Consider the following 18,428-nt stretch of genomic DNA (forward strand, 5'->3'; position numbering starts at 1 on the left):
CCCACCGAGGTCCCATCAGATGTGGCTTAAAGGAATAAAGGATTCATTTGAAGGAGGGTGAGAAAGATTACATACAGTCCTCACATCTATCCAAATCCCTTCCAAATCCCTCTACATCACACTTATCAAGCCATGTGCAGTACACTATACTAACTCTCATTGGTCTTATCACAAGGCAACCATGTATCATAGTTGTCTGGTGGAGGTGTGACTTATTCTGCAACACACTTTGGATCATGCACGCAAGTCTGAACGGGTCACATTCAATATGTGCTCTTTCTGAGAATGCCAATTTTCAATCATGGAGGTACTTCAAACAAACGCCAGAATTGGCCATCCAGGCATTCGAGAACCCTTATAATGACGCACTCAAAGAGCACTAAAACAGAAACCATGAAGGATGATCCTTTTTTTTAATTCTCAAAGCATTTTCAAGGAACACTTTCTATACAGTACACATGTATTTGTAAGCACTCTGAAAAGCCTTAGGCAGAGCCTTAAGCATTATTTTCTGTCTTTAGGGCACTTCAGTCTGGCCAGCAGTGCCCAGTTAAAGCGCCTCACACCTATCAACATCAGTCCTGCATAAAATATAACTGTATATTATATGAACAAGTGAGGCAGCTTGATGCAGTGAGCATGCAGTGCTCAATATACAAGATGATGAGACACTGATCATCAAGAATCTTAAAATGACTTAAAAAGAAAAGGTGCTGCTGAAATTAGATATGCTCTGATACCATTTTTTCCTTTTTTTTTTAAGTTGTAGTTTTGGCCTTTTTGCCTTTGTTTTATAGGACAGCTGAAGAGAAACAGTAAGTGTGGGGAGTAGAGATTGGGGGGAAGACATGCAGGAAATAGTCGACAGGCCAGAAATCGAACCGGCGACCCCTGCGACAAGGACTGTAGCCTCTGTATGTGGGGCGCTTAGACCGCTAGGCCACCAGCACCCCCCATTTTTTCTTTTTGATAGCTCGACTAATTAGGGATGTACATGTGAAGAAAAAAAGTCAATTGAATGTAATAACCCTTGCTAGTTGTCACCAGAAATAGTTGTTGGTTAACTAATTATTAAACTTATATTGTTAAGGCTATGTTGTGACTAAGCTGTAGCACCACCACTAGCCAGTAGCCGGTGCTGTAGCTCTGATCAATGGCTAATGTTATAATGCTGTACTACCTGAATATAGACAAGCAGGGCTGACAGATGGCATCTCATTACCCGACATGGTTTGGCTGTGATTTGATCGAGAAACAGTTGTATGTAGGCTGTATCCTGGCATCTAACCTCTCCACCATTGCAATGTGTAACCAGCACAGACATGTGGACATTCACCTGCAATGAGGCTGCCATCGTTAGTGATGCTAACTCTAACTACACTACGCAAGCAAATTTGCTATTGTTTGCAGACTCCGTGATCCTGCATTTAGCATTAATTGCTCAATTTTGACTTTTTTTTCCAAGAGTTTTCTAACCTTAAAACCATGGTTGGAATTTATAGTTATATTTTTTTGCCTTTTTTTGGCCTTTAAGGGACAGGTCAGCTGAAGAGAGACAGGAAATGTGGGAAGCAGAGAGTGGGGGAGGACATGCAGTAAATGGTTGAGGCTGGAATCAAACCTGCGACTGCTGAAACAAGAGCTATAGCCTCTGTACATAGGGCGTGCGCTTAGACCGCTAGGCCAACGCCGCCCCCATAGCTGGAAATTAAACACTAGCACCACACTGTTAAATTTACTGTTACATAAACATGTACTTGAACCACTTGTTGTTGGTTCAGACCATTGCCTGGCATACTCATGTATATGCTATGGTGCATTTTTGGCTATATTGAGGATGATACTGATTTTAATATCCTTATTGTTAAAACTCTACTAAAAAAGTGATGCTATATTGTTCTTCTGAGGAATTTAAATATAAACAGTCACTGTATGTGAGCTTAGACATGTCATCTATTCAGCGCCTGCAGCTTGTTCAAAAACGCTGCTGCTCACCTCCTGACTGGCAGGAAAAAGAGGGAGCACATCACACCTGTGCTGCGTGCTCTACACTGGCTCCCAGTCCGTCACAGGATTGATTTTAAGATTGCACTTTTGACATACAAGGCCCTAAATGGATTGGCACCATCCTACTTGGCTGATCTTCGCCATGTTCATAACCCAGCTCAAGCACTGAGGTCAACAAACCAGCTGCTCCTGGATGTGCCTAAATGTCGCCTTAAAACCCAGGGGGACCGTGCCTTTGCAGCAGCGGCCCCCAAGCTCTGGAATGGCTTGCCACTCCAATTAAGATTGGCCCCCACTGTTGAATGTTTTAAATCTTTGTTGAAGACACATCTCTTCTCTTTGGCCTTCTCCTTGTGAAGAGGACAGTAATATCCTGTTATGTTGTTGTTTATTGTTGTCTTGTACTTTTTACTTTTTACCTTGTAAAGCACTTTGGCCAACACTGGTTGTTTTTAAATGTGCTATATAAATAAAGTTAAGTTGACTTGACTTGACTGGGATTTTCTGTTTAACCCCATCTCTTGGTGTGTTATTTATACTTAATGGCTCAATTTCCTTATAAAAAATAATGGAGCGAACTGTTGGTCTCAGATCCACGGCCAGGTTTTTCTCATTCACTTTGCGGCATGTTATTGGTGTACCCACAGTCCCTGGTCTCATTAGTGACATTTTTAACCTAAACTCTGATAATTTACCCCTAGAAAAACAAAATCTAGACAGATTTCTAAAGTTCCCTAATGGGATCGAGCTTAATATGGGGGAGCTTCGTAAAAAAAAAAAGCTGATAAATCTGCCAGGAGGTCAACCTCGGTTTTATTTAAGTTTTCTCAAACACCCACTTGCTGTGATCAAAAGGGAGAGTCAAAAGATTGATTGACCGCTGGCTACACAGGTGGCAGCGAGGGCTGAGAGGTGTCAAAACCACATCAATATACTGAAGAGTGGGCCTTGCTGCACTATACATGTTCTCTCTGGAAGCAGTGGAAGGATTTGATGTGGAATGAAAGATCAAACTTTATCTGATCCAATAGAAGATATATTTATAATGCCTGGAGAAAAGCTCTGTAGCAGCTTCATGGCTGACTCTGAAGATGTACTGTATATATATATACTGTACATTATGTACAGTACAAATCAGATCTGAAGTCTCTAATGTCTCCTTTTAAATCTTAATAAGTGTTGATGTATACTATGTATTACCTTCAGCAATGCATCTAGAGTACTTGATCTATAGTCCAACATAATGGAGCCCTTTGGAGTAAATGGAAATGTTATTAGTGCTTTTTTACCTAAAAGATTAGACAACCTTAAGTGTATTAAAAATAATCACGTAGTTGTGTGATGATAACTGTATAGCACCAATACCCTGCAGTACGTCATTATCAGATGTTTTCTGACTTAATGAGAAAATACAGGAAATCAAATGATGAACTTACAGAAAATAGATTGTTTGTGAAACACTTCCGTTAACTGACTACGTCATTGATTGAGCAAAGGTGTCGCCCGTTAGATGTTTGCAGCTCGTTAAATGTGAGAAATATGAGTTTGTAACTTTGGCCTCTGTGACCTTGACGGATTTTATAGCTTAATTGAAAAATAACGCGTAGATATGTGCCTCAAGCAACTTCTTTCAGAGTTGGCTTTAACGGACAAGTATAATGCAGTTTCTGCTCAAGAGCAGACATAGTTTGAGCCGTATCCCTGCTGTCAGGGTTATAGGAGATCACGATCATTATGTGAGAGCAGCAGCAGACAGATTTACAGTCGGCTTTTTATGACACTAATATAAAGCTGCTTAAAACTTTTTTACTGATTATCAGACGAGTTCAAACACAGTGACAGATTGAAAGATTTTGAAGAAAAAAAAAACAAACTGTTGAACATGCTGTTGCCATGGCAAGGGAAAGGCATAATAGAAGGAGCCAGACTTACACAATGGCTCTTTTGCTTTTATAACCCACATGTATGAATATTGTTGCATCTTCCAATCAATGTCCCCTGCTTCTCAAGGTTGTCATAAGAGTGTGGATTTGTGCTGCCCATTCTTTTCCATTTTTTCAGCGGTCCCTGTAGCTGTGCAATATTTATGCATTATTCACCCTGCTGTTTGAATGAGCCCCCGCACTGCTTGCCCTTCTAGGCTAATCTGCCTCTTCTTCTCCATACAGCATCATTTGGCACCACATTTTGCTATGCACATGACCAAATTGTGTTACGAGAGATTTGCTCCTGGGATGATAAACTACTGACCAGTGATGAAAATCCGTCATTGCTATAATCCTTCTAATTCCACTCTTTGCAAAGAGGTTGTGCACAAAGGTTGTGTTTTGACAACCATGGAGGCAGACAGGCAATCTGTGAAAAAAAGGAGTGTGAGAAGAAACTCACCTCACCATGTAACTCAATAGAGCTGGGGTGAAGAATGTGTCTGTGCTGAAATAAAAAAACGGAATAAATAAATAAGATCCTCGTGGGTAATAATCCAGACTGTGGGGTGCTGGAATTGAAATATCAAGAGGGGCGATTGGAGGAATATTGTAGCGTAGGTTTAGTGTATGTAAAGGGAGAAGAAGAAACACCTACATGCCGTGGTCAAAATAAGGGAATCATTAAAGATGATGAGACAGAGCGTGGGTGAGGCAGGGTGCATTTTTTTAAAGGTCTGTAAAATTTACTGTTGTTTGAAAGGTCACTGTCTGGTGCTGGCAAGCAGCTGGGAGTAGTAAACGACCCTTCTTATCAAATGTTAATGCTGGCAGACCTCACGTCACACAAGCCAGCAGCGGGAATATGTCTTTGAGGTCCTGTAGGTTCCATGGAAACAAGTCATTTAATTTACATGCGGAAATGCGAGCAGCTAATTGGTTTTTGTGAAACATCAAATAGCAAGGATGGCTTCTTGTGGCGGGGGCCAAATGGAGGGCTCATGGGAGGGAAGGAAATGTAAGACCTCCCTACGGAGACCGATGAGTCAGTCTGTTTTCCGTCGCCATGTGTGTCACCGGTTTTGTGGGCAGAAGACTCAAGGCCAGAGGAGGAGGGAAGAATATTTTGTGCCCCTGAGGGATGTTAGTTGTCTAAAGGGAGAGCCGTGTTTGCTAGGGGGCAAAACAAGGGTCACCGTGGGCATTCATGTCCACAAACCAACTCCTCACTGCTTTAAAAAGAAGATTCATGAATAAAGGAGACGAGGGTTGAAGTCAACCAAGGAAAGGAGTAGAAAAGGTATGAAAAAAATAGCAAGAATGGAAACTTTGTACTTGGCAAAACTATATCCTGAAATTTGTGGATTACTGCTTTCTCTGTTTCACTTCTTTGAATAACATGCAAATCTAATTAGATGGTATTTACAGTCATCTACTGTAAATGTGTACAGTATGTGCGGTTGCTTGGAAATTACAAATACAAAAACATGGGTTGCAGTCATCAGATGATCTTTTAATTATTATCTGACAGCTTAGTGCTGGCTAAATTAGGATGTGTGTCAACGCTTACTCCTCAATAAATTCAGCCAATGTGAATATTGATGTACATCTTGTCTGTATTGTAAACATCCCTACGCAGATAGGGCCCTATTATGATGTGTGTTAGAATGCCTCTGGACCACAAGGAAGACAGCACTTACTATTTACCATCTTCAGGCTGATACCATGATGTGACGGAAGCAGGGAAATTGATTTAATCTTCAGCTGCGTGGCGATGAATGTTAATTTTCCTCGAAGATGTAATCTTTTGCCATGAATGGTTTGTTGTAGGCATTAGTGTAAACCCTTCTGTTGGAGAGGAATATGGCTGTTGTCATTTTCCCTTTTGTCCCAGCTGAATGGGAGATCAAATGATTTGCAATTACAGTGATATGGTGTTACTTTCAATCCAAAACTGCCGGAACACGGAAATGTAGACGGCAAATCCCTCGGAATTATTCATGAATCTAATGATGTGCCCACCACTTGGCAATTTGGAGAGAGAGAAAATAAAACTTGCTTATGAACCCCCCTTTGTCCTTGAGAGCTATTAATAAGAGTAAGTTCACATTAATGGGGACAGAGAGAGGAAGAGAAACAAAACAAATATATGGCTAACGCACCGAGGGCCCTGGGTTTTTGTATTTACGAGTGCCCTGGAGGACACAAAGCATACTAATCACCCAGCCGAGGCCTGAACTTGTGTCCGGAAAAAGTAACAGTGTCAGAGGTAATTACACGTGCATAGAGGGGTTTGTCCAAACACAATTGAGATGTAAAACCAGAAGAGAAACGTAAATCCACATGCTTCCTATCACCCCCCCCCCCCCTTCTCCCCCGATGCACTGTTGTGTTGTGCATTGCAGTAACCTCCCCTCCTCCTTACTTTTTCTCTCTCTCTCCCTCTCTCTCTCATCCTCTTTCTCTCCCCATCTTCCTCGAGACAAGACTGCAGCAGCCCCATCAGTCTGTGAGGACAAAAAGTCACCAGCCTAAGAGATACCTCGTTTAACACTGCCCCCTGCTGTTTGCAAGCTGGAAGGGCAGCTCAGAGACGGGGGGAAAAAAATGGCAAGATTGCAGCTGCACACCTCACTCACTCCCATCCAAACACCAAGTTATTCATGAAACGCCTCATGAATACATACATTACATGCTTTTAAACTGCCAATCGTTGTGCATGAAAGATATAGCCCTCCTAAGCACGCTGTAAGTCAAACTGTTAAATCCATCAATGCACCTGACAAACTATAAATTGTCAGTCATGAGCAATTTACCAATTGATGTCTCAAAAATTGCATTTATATGTTCTCACCAGGCTTCTTAACATGGACTCAGCACTTCAGGAATATACGTTATCTTTTAAAGTATTTGTAAAGAGAAGGTTGTTCAGGCCTGTGATTCAACAGATAGAGAAAGAGACAAGAAGGAATGGTGCACAAAAGGGGGGATGAAGAAGAAAGAAAGAAGAAACTGAATCATTAAGGCAGACAAATATAGATTTTCTGTCTTCGCCCCGATGTAATTGTACAGACTTGAACCATCTCTTTGGGATGGAGGATGTAAATGAGCCCGGGGGAACCCTGTGTGCAGGATGCGTGTTGAGCCCGGAAAAGATTGGATCCAAGCTGCCTCCTTAAACAACCTTTAAAGAACAAGTGATAAAACAAGACGAGGTAAGAGTGCAGACAGAGTAGAAAAAAGAAAGAAAAAACAAGTAAATTCGCTACCACAACATCCTGAAAATTGGTGCTCTTGTGTACGTCCCCTCCCACCCTCACCCCTCCGTCTGGCTATTCTCACCTCCATCCCAATCCCAGACCCCTCTTCCCCTCCACTCCCTCAATTGGTACTGTCCAGGAAAATAAACGATCTGCAAGTGCAGGCTCAGCGTGGTGCCAGAGTTAACTTAGCTCGAGTCGGAAAGACGTTTTAAATTGTATTCTCCAAAGGTCACGCTCCCCTTTTCTCACAGTCTCTGCCTGTCACCTCAGCTTTGCGTGTGGAATCTGCGCCTATTGATCCGGCCTCCGACGAGCACGTCCTCGGCGGCAAGCTGCTCAAATCACAGCATGCTGGCGTGGAGGAGGCTCCCACACTGCCGCCCGGATCACAAAGCGTTTGATAACGGGAAGGGAGGGTGAGAGGGTGCCGAGAGATAGCAGGGGCTGGATGGCAGAGAAAGAGGGATGAAATGGGATGGGATGACAGAGAGAAAACGGGGAAGTGGGCATTATCTTCAGTATGAACTACAAATTGTCTGCAGACAGAGAGCCTCCCCCAGATGGGTGGATCTTTTTTTTTTTTTTTGAAGCTTTGAAAATCCAAATGCTCAATCCTCCCCTCTCCTCCCTCTTCTCCCTTGTTAAACCGAGGCCAAATCACAAGCCCCCATGTGTAATTTCTCAACAATGCTTCTGGCCGCCTGGTTTGATGGCTCAATGTTCCCTGTATGACATGTAGTGCCTCAAAGGGAGGTCTGCGCTTTTATTCTCCCCAAACTTGATACCAAAGCTGTTGAAAAACCAAGGCTTTTCTTCTAAATACAGAATAAAGAGTATTTATGTGCCTTTGTGTGTTTGTGTGAGTGTGTGAGAGAGACAGTGTGAGAGGAAAGAGAGCGAGTGAGAGAGGCAGACAGAAGAGGTGAAACAATGTGTCTGTTTTGTATGCAAAGCAACGTTATTTTCTGGTTAAGTAGCGTTTTCTGTTCTTCATCCTTTGTTCCTCACTTTTTTTTGTCTGTCTTTTCCCTTTTTCTTGTCTTGCAGTCTTCCGTATTTTCTCTTTTCCTTTTTTACCCTCCCTTTTGCATTCCCCCTGCAGGACCTTTTCGAAAGGTGTGCCATTGTTGAGAATGAATTACATTTTCACTTAGCATGACAAATTAGGAGATCTATTAAAGCAAGCAAATGTCATCTTTATTTGGCGGGGCCGATCAATAAAGTTGCAGGCGATCCAAGTCTCTTTATCCGAAGCTCTGGCCCTGCGTATGGGGGACATCAATCACGTTGGCCAGGATTTGTGTGGTCACTGTGGATCTTTACAAACAGCCGCTTGGGATACAAACAGGCAGAGCAGTTGTTGAATTAGTGCCTTTGAGTTGCTGGCCTGACTGAAGACTCCTGTCCACTTGTGTGTGAATTAGCAATTGATTGCTGCCTTATGTCGAACTTGCGGACAGCGAGTGCCAAAGGATGGAATCCCTGAGTGTGCAGGAACAATCACAAATGGATGTTTGATTATTAAAAGAAACAAAGTTGCTTTAAAAAGCCTGTGGGCCTGAGCAGTTTGGCACATTTTAATTCAGGTCACATCAGGAGCAGCAACCTGCTTTTTAATGGGACACTCGTTTAATTAGTTAAATTCATCCGTAACCAGTGGATTGCTTCTTACAAGCCTCTGACACAATATCCTCCTACGCTCATCTCTTTCATGAGTGTCTGCTATCAGACGCAGGATAATGAACTACCTCAACAACAATGGGAATGAACATTTAGCCTCATTGTCATGCTGTATCACTGCTCAGGCAGACTCGCACAATGGCCACATCTAGGATTAACTTTCAACCTCGTCCTGCACTACACGTAACATGTAAGGGATCTTATCTTTTGTATTCTATATGCTGAACCTCGGTAATGTAAGCATGCGAGTAGATACACACCATGCTCACATAATATACATATTATGATCAAGGGCAAGTTGAGGTATTTTCACTTCGCTTACACGAGCAGGTCTTTGATACTGAAATCCAGGGCCACAAAGCTAAAGAAAGACGGATGAATTTTGTGTTTTATCCACACAAATCAAGTTCAAACAAGCATGTTTCTATCCTATTGATGATTTGAAAAGAAAATCTCAATTCAAATTTCAAGCATATTATTCTCAGGCAAATGATTCACCTTGAGGCTTCATTTAACTGTATAATACGACGATACAGTGCACTGTGTTTTTGCATGGATGCTTATGTCTGCGGCACAATGCGCTTGCTTCCTCTGTTGCTGTTACATGGATTCATGGTGCAGACTGAAAAATCACAGAGGACAAGAGAGAAGAAAATATCAAGGGGCATAACGAACGGACACCTCAGCGGAAATGAAAGAAAACATCCAAACAGTCCAAAATTCACTTCAAGTTGAGAGGAAACATAGTGCAGTGTGTCTGTTATTAAAAGGAATAAGCCGACAACAACAGCCCTTCGTCAACGCTGCTGCACCGAAAACATCCAGTTTATGCATCCAGTTCACAAAGAGAGCCACACGCAACAAAGAACGTGTCCGTACATTAGCAAAGTTTTGTCTAAGAGAACCAAGAGTGTCTATAGCCTAATGACTAAGTTGTGCGTACCATATACAGAGGCTATAGCAGTGGCGGAGCCAGGGGGTGGCCAGGGGTGGCCATGGCTACTTCTGAAAACGAATTGGCCAGCCTGAAATTCTTAAACATGATTGGCTATTTGCCATGTCAGAGGCAAAACTTATATTCAAATCAGCTAATGCGTTTCAGCAAGCTGCAGAGACAGTAGTTTCTGTGGATTTGAATATTATTTTTGTTGATGCTTGATCTTGGACAATCATCTTCATTTTGAGTCCTTAAAGAGTTCAGTTCAGCAGATTTAAATGTTGACAGACATTAAAATCTACATTAAACGTTAGAAATCTACAAAAATGTAACATTTGCTAAATTATTTTATAAAATAAGTTAAAGTTCATGTGATTATTGGAAGTAACCCTCCTTGGTTTGGGGTAAGCCCCTAATGTTTTCCACACCTGGCCACACCTTCAACAGTCAGTGCCCCAGTTTGGCCACCCAAGTCAAAACTGTGTGGCTCTACCACTGGGCTATAGTCCTTAAGCAGGTTGCCCAGGATCGACTCCAAACTGTGGCCCCTTTACTGCATGTCCATCCAGACTCCCTCTCCTGGTTGTCTGCTCTATCCACTGTCCTATCCTCTGAATAAAGGCATAAAAGCCCCAAAAATGTAACCTTAGAAAAAGAAAATACAACACAGCAGTCAGGTTGGTAAAGCAGGAGCTTAATGCATGTTGTTACACGGTCAGTCTCAAAAGCACAAACACACTTATAGTCATGAGTCTAAAATGTACCAATCAGGTACAGCAGCTATGTCTTAATTCGATTGCATTGAATAGGGTCAGCAGGTGTAAAGCATCCCTTTGGCATAGTGAATAAATGTGCATTAGCCAGTTTAATAGAGTTCAAGTATGATATGTAATCATGTCTAGTAATAAGACAAGATAAGACAGTCTTGAATGAGTCCCAGAATTGGAGAAATTACATTTTTGCAGTAGGTTAATATTAAGTAATTTTTTTAATGTTCTATTTCCAGGACACCAAACCTCTCTAACCACACAGCACAGGAGTAGACCCTTCACACTAACATCATACTACTGCAACACAATGATGTACAGGACTCTATATGTGTTACTTAATAATCAAAATAAAACTAAATTAAAATCCCCATGGTTGGAAAAAGAGTGTCATTCTCTCTTTTCAGCAGTTGCCCTACATCAGAAGCACCAACTGAGCAGAGTGCAGTGTGGTGTCTTAGAGGTGAGCATGGCCCAGATGACACCAGAAACACTGCTCTCTACTGCCATCATGTGGCAAGATGAAGTACTACCCCTTTTTTACTGCAACTCCTGCATTTTAATGCTCTGATAAATCTCTTTAAGGATAGGAGAGGTCTGGAGTCCTGCGTCAGTTTGCATACAAGGTTAGACTTACTATGGAAGTCCAGTCTTAGATAGGGTGACCATTTCTCTCATTTAACCTGATAGATTCTGCGAAGCCTATACCGGTTTGTTTGCCTCTTAAAAGGGTTCAAACAAGAAGAACATACACTGCCTTCTATGGAGGGTGTATATAGTTCTGTATGGAGTTTTAGATCAATGCTATTTATTATATTTTGATGAAGAATCCGTTTTTATCTAATCAACGAAAACTCTGTAGACTTGATTTCAACAGGTGCTGTGTTCTGACTCTGTAAAGGCAATTTTGATATTGCATAGTCCAGACTACCACAAATGCAAAATTGATTAATGACCTTAGTCATGCAGGAGTGTAATCTATATAAGCTTTGAAATCCAATCATGTGGAATCATGAGTTAAGTCATACTCCCTCTCTCATTGTTTATACAGCAAATCCTTTAAGTCACATTGGGCTGTATGGCCGAGGGGAGTGACTCGTCCACAAAAGGACGGAGCTCAGAGTTACTCAAACATTACCATCTGACTCATTATCACATAACCTCTTTACAGTAATAAGCAGAATATCACAGAATAATATACAGTATATTTCACGCTATAAGCTGCAGCCCAGATAGCTCGACAGCCTACACCATCAGACCCTTCCTTCCTAACTCACGCAGTGTGCAGAGAGATAATCACTCCTGTAATGAGTCCCCAAATTAGGAGGGGAAAGGCATGCCAGATTAGAGCAGAGCAGCAAGCCAACAAAGGGCTCTGGGAGAGGGGAAGTCGAGTTGATGGAGGAGCAGCGACGGTGGGAGAGAGAATGGAAAAGTCAGGGGGAGAAAGAGAGAGAAAAGAAAGTGCTGGCAGATAGTGTTATTCCTTAATTACTCCCCTTGTTAACCCCTCTCAGCAACTTGGTGTCTGGTTCGTGTGCAGGTCAGCACTACAAAGTGTCTGGATGAAGAGGCCAGGGACAGTTTAATCCCACTTTCACTGTGTATTTCTCTGCCTCTGCGATAGAGTCTTCCCACTGTCAGTTTTCTCCCCCTGCTGTCTCTTCCCCAGATGAAAAATTTCCTGTCGAGCCACACGCGGCCCTGCCTCCTTGAAGATAATGATCACGGGAGACAGGTTATTTGAATAGCGGTTGCACTGAGAAGTTCACAGTCTCTTCTATGCAGACAAGGTATTTTGGGATCTCAAATGTTGTAGATACAGCGGAGTAGACATTTTGTAAAGTCAATCTTGGAATCAGGCTTTGTATTTTTACCCTCTGGTAGCTAAAACGTCTAGGCAGCCAAAATTTAAAGCAGCAGTAAAATCTGAGGTTAAATATGACTAAATATAATATGTCTGATGCCTCTTGATACCTGCATTGTGTAATCTACATTCTGTCTGCTTAAATACAGTCGATACATGAGGCTGACAAACCAACGTGTCAGTGGGATGAAAAATGCTCTGACTTTGGAACCACATATCACACACTGCTCACTTTGCATTTCATGTTGAATCCAAGGGGAAAACTAAAAAAAAAAAAAAGGTTTTTGGAACAAAGGCACAGCATCCAAGGATTTCCTGATGATCATTAGATTATCACAGATTAAAGTGTTACCAATAAGATAAGGTGTACACGTGCACAAACACACACAAGCTGCACAAACACAGGCCTTTCAGCACTAAAGGACATGTCGTATAAACACATCTAGAGGAAGATAGATAAATATTTTCAGGTTTGTTTTTTCCTCTGTGGGGACACTTAGCCACCGCACAACGACAGTTTGCATGCTGCCTGTGGTTATATCTATAGAGGGAGATTTGATCACTACACAAAAAAAACCAATGCTTTAGAGAGGATGTATACAGTGGAAGCAGAGCCGTCTGCACAGCTATATAAATGTGACATCACACCTCAAACTGTCACACTGAGTGTCAGGCACACATAAAGTCTGTACATACCAAGAGGATCTAGAGGTTCATTGGCTGTCTGACTTGAGCTAAAAATGGCCCCACTGAGTGATCTAAGGAAGCCTAAATATGATTTAATGGTTGGTACCAGACGTGTCAAAAGCAGCTGTCCAGGGATTCTGGCTCAGGGCATTTCTTACACAAGCGGGCCATCCAGGAACCAAACTAGCCTCCACTGATGAGACCGGTTGATAGCAAAAACAGTAAGACTTGGTCAGGCTTCAGTGCAGAGCCACAGAGATGTGCTGAAAAGTATCTATCAACTTGTCAAAACAAGATGAGGATGTTCTTAAGCAGCAGCTGCACACCGGGTGAAGAGGTTTTGGTTGGAGTCCAAATGTCAGGATACCCAGAAGACATTGTTGGAGTGATGTGCAGAGACTGGATGTCCTAACAGAATTCAACTAGTGCTGAGGGTAGAGGAGTTTTCGATAGAATACCAAAACATTGTTCGATCTTAGTGAGATTGCAAGCATATTTTAAAGCACATTATACTAGTTTATACATGAAATTGAGGAAACAAATCAAAACTGTGTCTGTCGCTTTAAAGACTTAAATAATCTTTCTTCTGATAAAGGTTCATTTCTAGGAGAAAGGTCGACTGTCTTGGAGTACAAATATAATTCAATTTACTACTAATGACGTGTTCTCCATGTTAAGCATTCCTATTGCTTTTGTCATTGAATAGAAGCCAATAATGTACAAGTGCAGGGTGAACATCCAAATATCTGGGAAACAGGGCTCTGTTCACAAAATTGCTGCTTGAGATTTATTAGCTGAGTAACATTCCTACAGTGAGTGATTTGACATAAATTACAGGCTTAACTGTATTTAAAAAAACGTTAAATATAGGTCAAAATAAGGCATTTTTTAAAATATTTTACTGTAAAAATTCAAAATGATTAACAGTCTGACTCAACAAATCAAGGTTCAAAAACAAAGATCAAACAATGTGAAAGTCAAAAAACAGATCCTAATTGGTTTTTTTAGTAGTTTAACAAAATAAATTAATGGAAACATGCCAGCTTCAGTGTTTTTGATGAGCATGAGTTGACTTCAACACATCCCCACTGATGGAAGAAACTGCTACACAACAGAAAGATACGTTCTGGTTCGACAGCAATGCAACACAACTCGATTCATCTGCTGATTAGGGACGGCCACCAACACTACAATTGACAACCAGTAGGAGGAAGCACATGCCTTGTCTCAAACTTCCTGACCCAGTTTAAACTCTGAGCGTCTAGGACATTATGTTCTAGTCTCATCCATCGTTCCCCATTTTTCTCACATGTGGTCAAGCGTTTTAAGTAGCTCAAAGGGCGATAAGTCAAGAAACTGAGGCTGAAGAGAGAGAGAACGTATTTCACATCCAGCTTATGAAAGGAATGCAGTCTTGCATGTAAACAGCAGAACTGTGTCGACCAGTACCGAGCATTTAGAAACTAAACAATAACTCAAGTTGTGTCACAAGCTTATGCGGAATGAGCAAAGCTATGAGTTGAACTACATTTCCAGTCAAGGTGTAGAAAATGAATCCAATATTTTCTGAGTCAACGGTTTGAATGCTTTACTTAGGGGATTCAAAGCCCTTCAATTTTAAGCAACTTGTGCAACTTAAACAAACTAGCCTCTACCTATGTCTACTGTATATGATTGTGTACTGCATTGTAAGGTTGTGGGTGTACTAGGTTGTTTATGTGTGTCAGAGAGAGAGAGTCACAGACTCATGACAACAGCTATTTGTGTTATTGGGCTACGTGATGTTCTCAGAGTTGGAAGAGAAAGGAAACACTGTTTTGCACACATAACAAACACACACACACACACACACACACACACACATTTTCTAAGAGAGCATATGTCTAGGCCAGTCTAGCCATGGGAATGGACGCAGTCACACTACAATTGCATTGTTCCTGTGCAGTGAGTGTTGACCAAGTGAAAGTTTGCAAAAGTTCAGTGCAAATAAGATTAGGTTATGTAAAAGCCTTTTTTGTTTTGTGTGTGTGTGGAGATATCTCTATCCACCTTTATCAGTGACGATGATCAAACAGCATTAACCCAAGAGAGAGATCATGTGGGTGTCTACGTGAAGAGGAGCTAGTGTGTTCTGTGATGCCTTTACGTGATTTTAAAACTGTCACTCAGCATGGTATTTAGCTGGTTCTTATCAGCCTGTGATCACAAGTGAAGCATGGCAGAGCAGAGTCTGGAGTGACGCAACATCTGATCCTGCGAATCATGTGTGTTTTTCTGTTTGGCTTCTTTGAATTCATTGTTACTTGAATGTGTATTTGTGCTTTCACATTGTTCAGATTTTAATTTCCCACCTATGATGGTGTAGATTATTTATAGCCACTGAAATCATAAGGATGTAATACTACACCAAAAACATTAAACTATCCAGTGTATGAAATAGATAGTTAAATGCATGTTATGAATAAACTGCAAGAATAATGAACTCCACAGTGAAGAAAGATGAATCAACAAATCAACAACAACAACAACAACAACAACAACAACAACAACAACAACCATTGAAAAATGTAATCTGTGGATCTGCAGGATCTTTCAGCTTGGAACTACATCACAATGACAACAGTATAGACCTTTGCTTGCCAACTAGCAGCTGTCTGCCAGTTTAAGCAGGCCTTGGCCAAAAACACGCACACAGCAAATTAAGCAAGTGTAGACTTTTGTTTAAGCCAATAAAGTTACTTACATTATTTTGGCGCCAGAGATAATTTTTGCTGGTGCTATAGGGGTGCTCATCTTAACAGTGATGGTGCTCTCAAATTCAAGATATTTCATAAATGTGCTGCAAACACCTCATGCGCACGCACGCACCTATCAACACACAAGCACCTATGTGCACATAGATAGTACACACATGTCCTTCAAATGAAATTTTTTATTTTAAACAAAAACAAAGGGTGGAATTTTCAGCGGAAGGCGAACGCACAAGCCTGCCCAAAAAGACAACTCAACATGAGATTACATCCTGCGCAACTGAGTCAGAAACGTGGCCTGCACACACGCAGCAAGCTGTAGATCTTTTTTTTGTTCAGAGACTGTGATCACACAAAATCAACTGTATTCCATGCCACATTCATTTTATAAATGAGCAATAGGAATAAGTACAATAATTCAAAACATCCTCAACAACCAAATGCATTAAATATATGCTCAGCAGCCAGGAAAACACACACACTTACCATGTGATGTCTTCATAACAAAACGATCCGCCTGTTTTTATGGTTAAGGGCAAAGGCATTGATGATGTTTTCGCTGTCCAGGGCCCTTGTTCTGTCAGTGTTAATCGCCAACAGTCCCAGGTTACTGGTTCGACAGTCCCCGCTGCTGTTCCTCAAGTATGTCTTCAGACGACGCAGGCAAGAAAAACTGCGCTCACAGTCACAACTCACCGATGTGACGGGAAGTGTCAGAGATATACATATGAGTTTAAATAAGTCCATAAAGGCATCCTTGCATGGCCTCATGAGGGATAAGAACGCCTGTGTGGTGTTGATACAGTGTCCTTGTTCTGCTTTCCTTTGAAGTAGCCGGCAAACTTGATAAAGTTCTGCATGCAGATTTTCCTCCCCGACTCCATAATGACGGGCCATGGGTAGTATGCGTTCTTCGTTAAGAAAAGATGACTGTTTGGGGCTCAGGGCTGGTGCGCCTATCAGAACATAATTTGTCTCTGTGGAGAAGCGCCTTTTCATCTCCATCAACAGCCTGTCTAAAACAGAATAGAAAGACTGTGTTTTCAGGTCGTCCAAACTGTCCACGCGCGCTCTTTCTAGCGGGGCATCCACAACAAACCCCTCCAGGTGTCGCGCTGTTTGGGTTGGCCTTCTCTCACGTGAAGTCCGAGGAGAAATTCCTGTTTTTCCATACAGGCCGTCCGCTTGTTCGCGTATTTCTTTCCATTTCTCCTCTGTGCGTTTTTCTGAAATGGCAGCAAAAGTGTCAAAAAACTCTGCTGCAGCGGTGACGTTGTGCACACAGTCCACTAAAACCAAGTTGAGCTTGTGTCCATAGCAATGGATATAAATTGCTTGCGGTACCTCCTTTCTCAACTTTTCTTGCACTCCATTGTTACATCCCGACATTACAGATGCTTCGTCGTAGCACTGGCCTACACAAAATTGTAGGTTGATATTACAATGGCTGAGTGTGGCTTTGATGCTGGCGAGTAATGAGTCTGCGTCTAATCCATCAGCTGCGGTGAAATGCAAAAATTCCTCCTGCACTTTCTCGGTGTCCGGCTTCAAATACCGCACGATCACTGAAATGTGTTCTTTTTTACTAATATCTTTACTTTCATCCACCAAAACGGCAAAGTGCTCAGCCTCCCTCACTTCATCGCTAATGTCTTTCCTTATCATATCAACCATCACAGAAAATATATCATTTTGAATGTCATGGTGAATATACTTCGCATTTGATGGAGTGCTGGCTAATTTATTTTTGACTACAGGATCAAATAATCCAATAACGTCCAGGAGCTCGCGAAAATTTCCCCTATTAGTTGACTCCTCACCTTCACTGTGGCCTCGCTGTGCGATCCCCTGTCAAGCTGTAAAGCGAAGGCTTTCCACCACAGCCTTCATGTATTGTCGGTTCTCCAAAACCAATGCTGAATGACCCTTGTCTAACATGTTTGCTATTTTGGAGCCGCTTTTCTGTGTTTCCTTAAAGTCGCTCCATGTCTCCATTGCAAATTTATGTCCTGCACTTTCGTGATGACTCTTAAGTGATGTAGAGGCTTTTCGCCAGTTGTTAAAGCCTTTGCTGGTGAAAGCTGGCTCCAGATGAAATCCTTGTCCAGGTTTCAAAAAATGCCGACATCCAAAGCAAAACGCGGAATCTTTGGACACACTGTATTCCAGCCAACATTTTGGGGATATTTGTGAAGAATAGGCTGCCTTGGCCCCTCACGGGGATGACCGCTAATGTCTTCCGCGGTGGCCGAATCTTCAGCAGAAAACGCGGGCAGGTCCCATTCCGCCTCCCCATCCTCGGGCATTTCTTGGTCCCGGACTGACCTTTCTGGACCTCCTTCGGCCCCACAGACAGCACTTGAATGGGCCTTGCTTGGCTGACTATCGTCCTCCTGTGCTGTTTTTTTCTCCGTTTCGAGACGCGGACGTTTATGAAACACAAAACGGTCCATCCTGGAACCCCGTCTGTGTTGCTAAATTTTGAAAACTGGCGCTCTCTAACCCGCTCTAACCACAGGCTCTAACCATAGGCTCTAACGCTAGG

General features: G+C 42.1%; 1 long non-coding RNA gene across 1 annotated transcript in view; it reads right to left on the reverse strand.

The window, feature by feature from the left end:
* The window catches only part of LOC117817081, a 223,668-nt gene extending 205,441 nt beyond the window's left edge, over nucleotides 1-18,227 (reverse strand). Inside the window, exons 1-2 of the long non-coding RNA XR_004632080.1 lie at nucleotides 17,704-18,227; nucleotides 16,370-17,109 (exon numbers count right to left, since the gene is read on the reverse strand). This is a non-coding gene — a long non-coding RNA (uncharacterized LOC117817081). The remainder of the gene's footprint in view (nucleotides 1-16,369; nucleotides 17,110-17,703) is intronic.
* Between the last annotated feature and the right edge of the window lie 201 nt (nucleotides 18,228-18,428).

This window comes from Notolabrus celidotus, chromosome 8, assembly GCF_009762535.1.
Source record: "Notolabrus celidotus isolate fNotCel1 chromosome 8, fNotCel1.pri, whole genome shotgun sequence".
Lineage (NCBI taxonomy): Eukaryota > Metazoa > Chordata > Actinopteri > Labriformes > Labridae > Notolabrus > Notolabrus celidotus.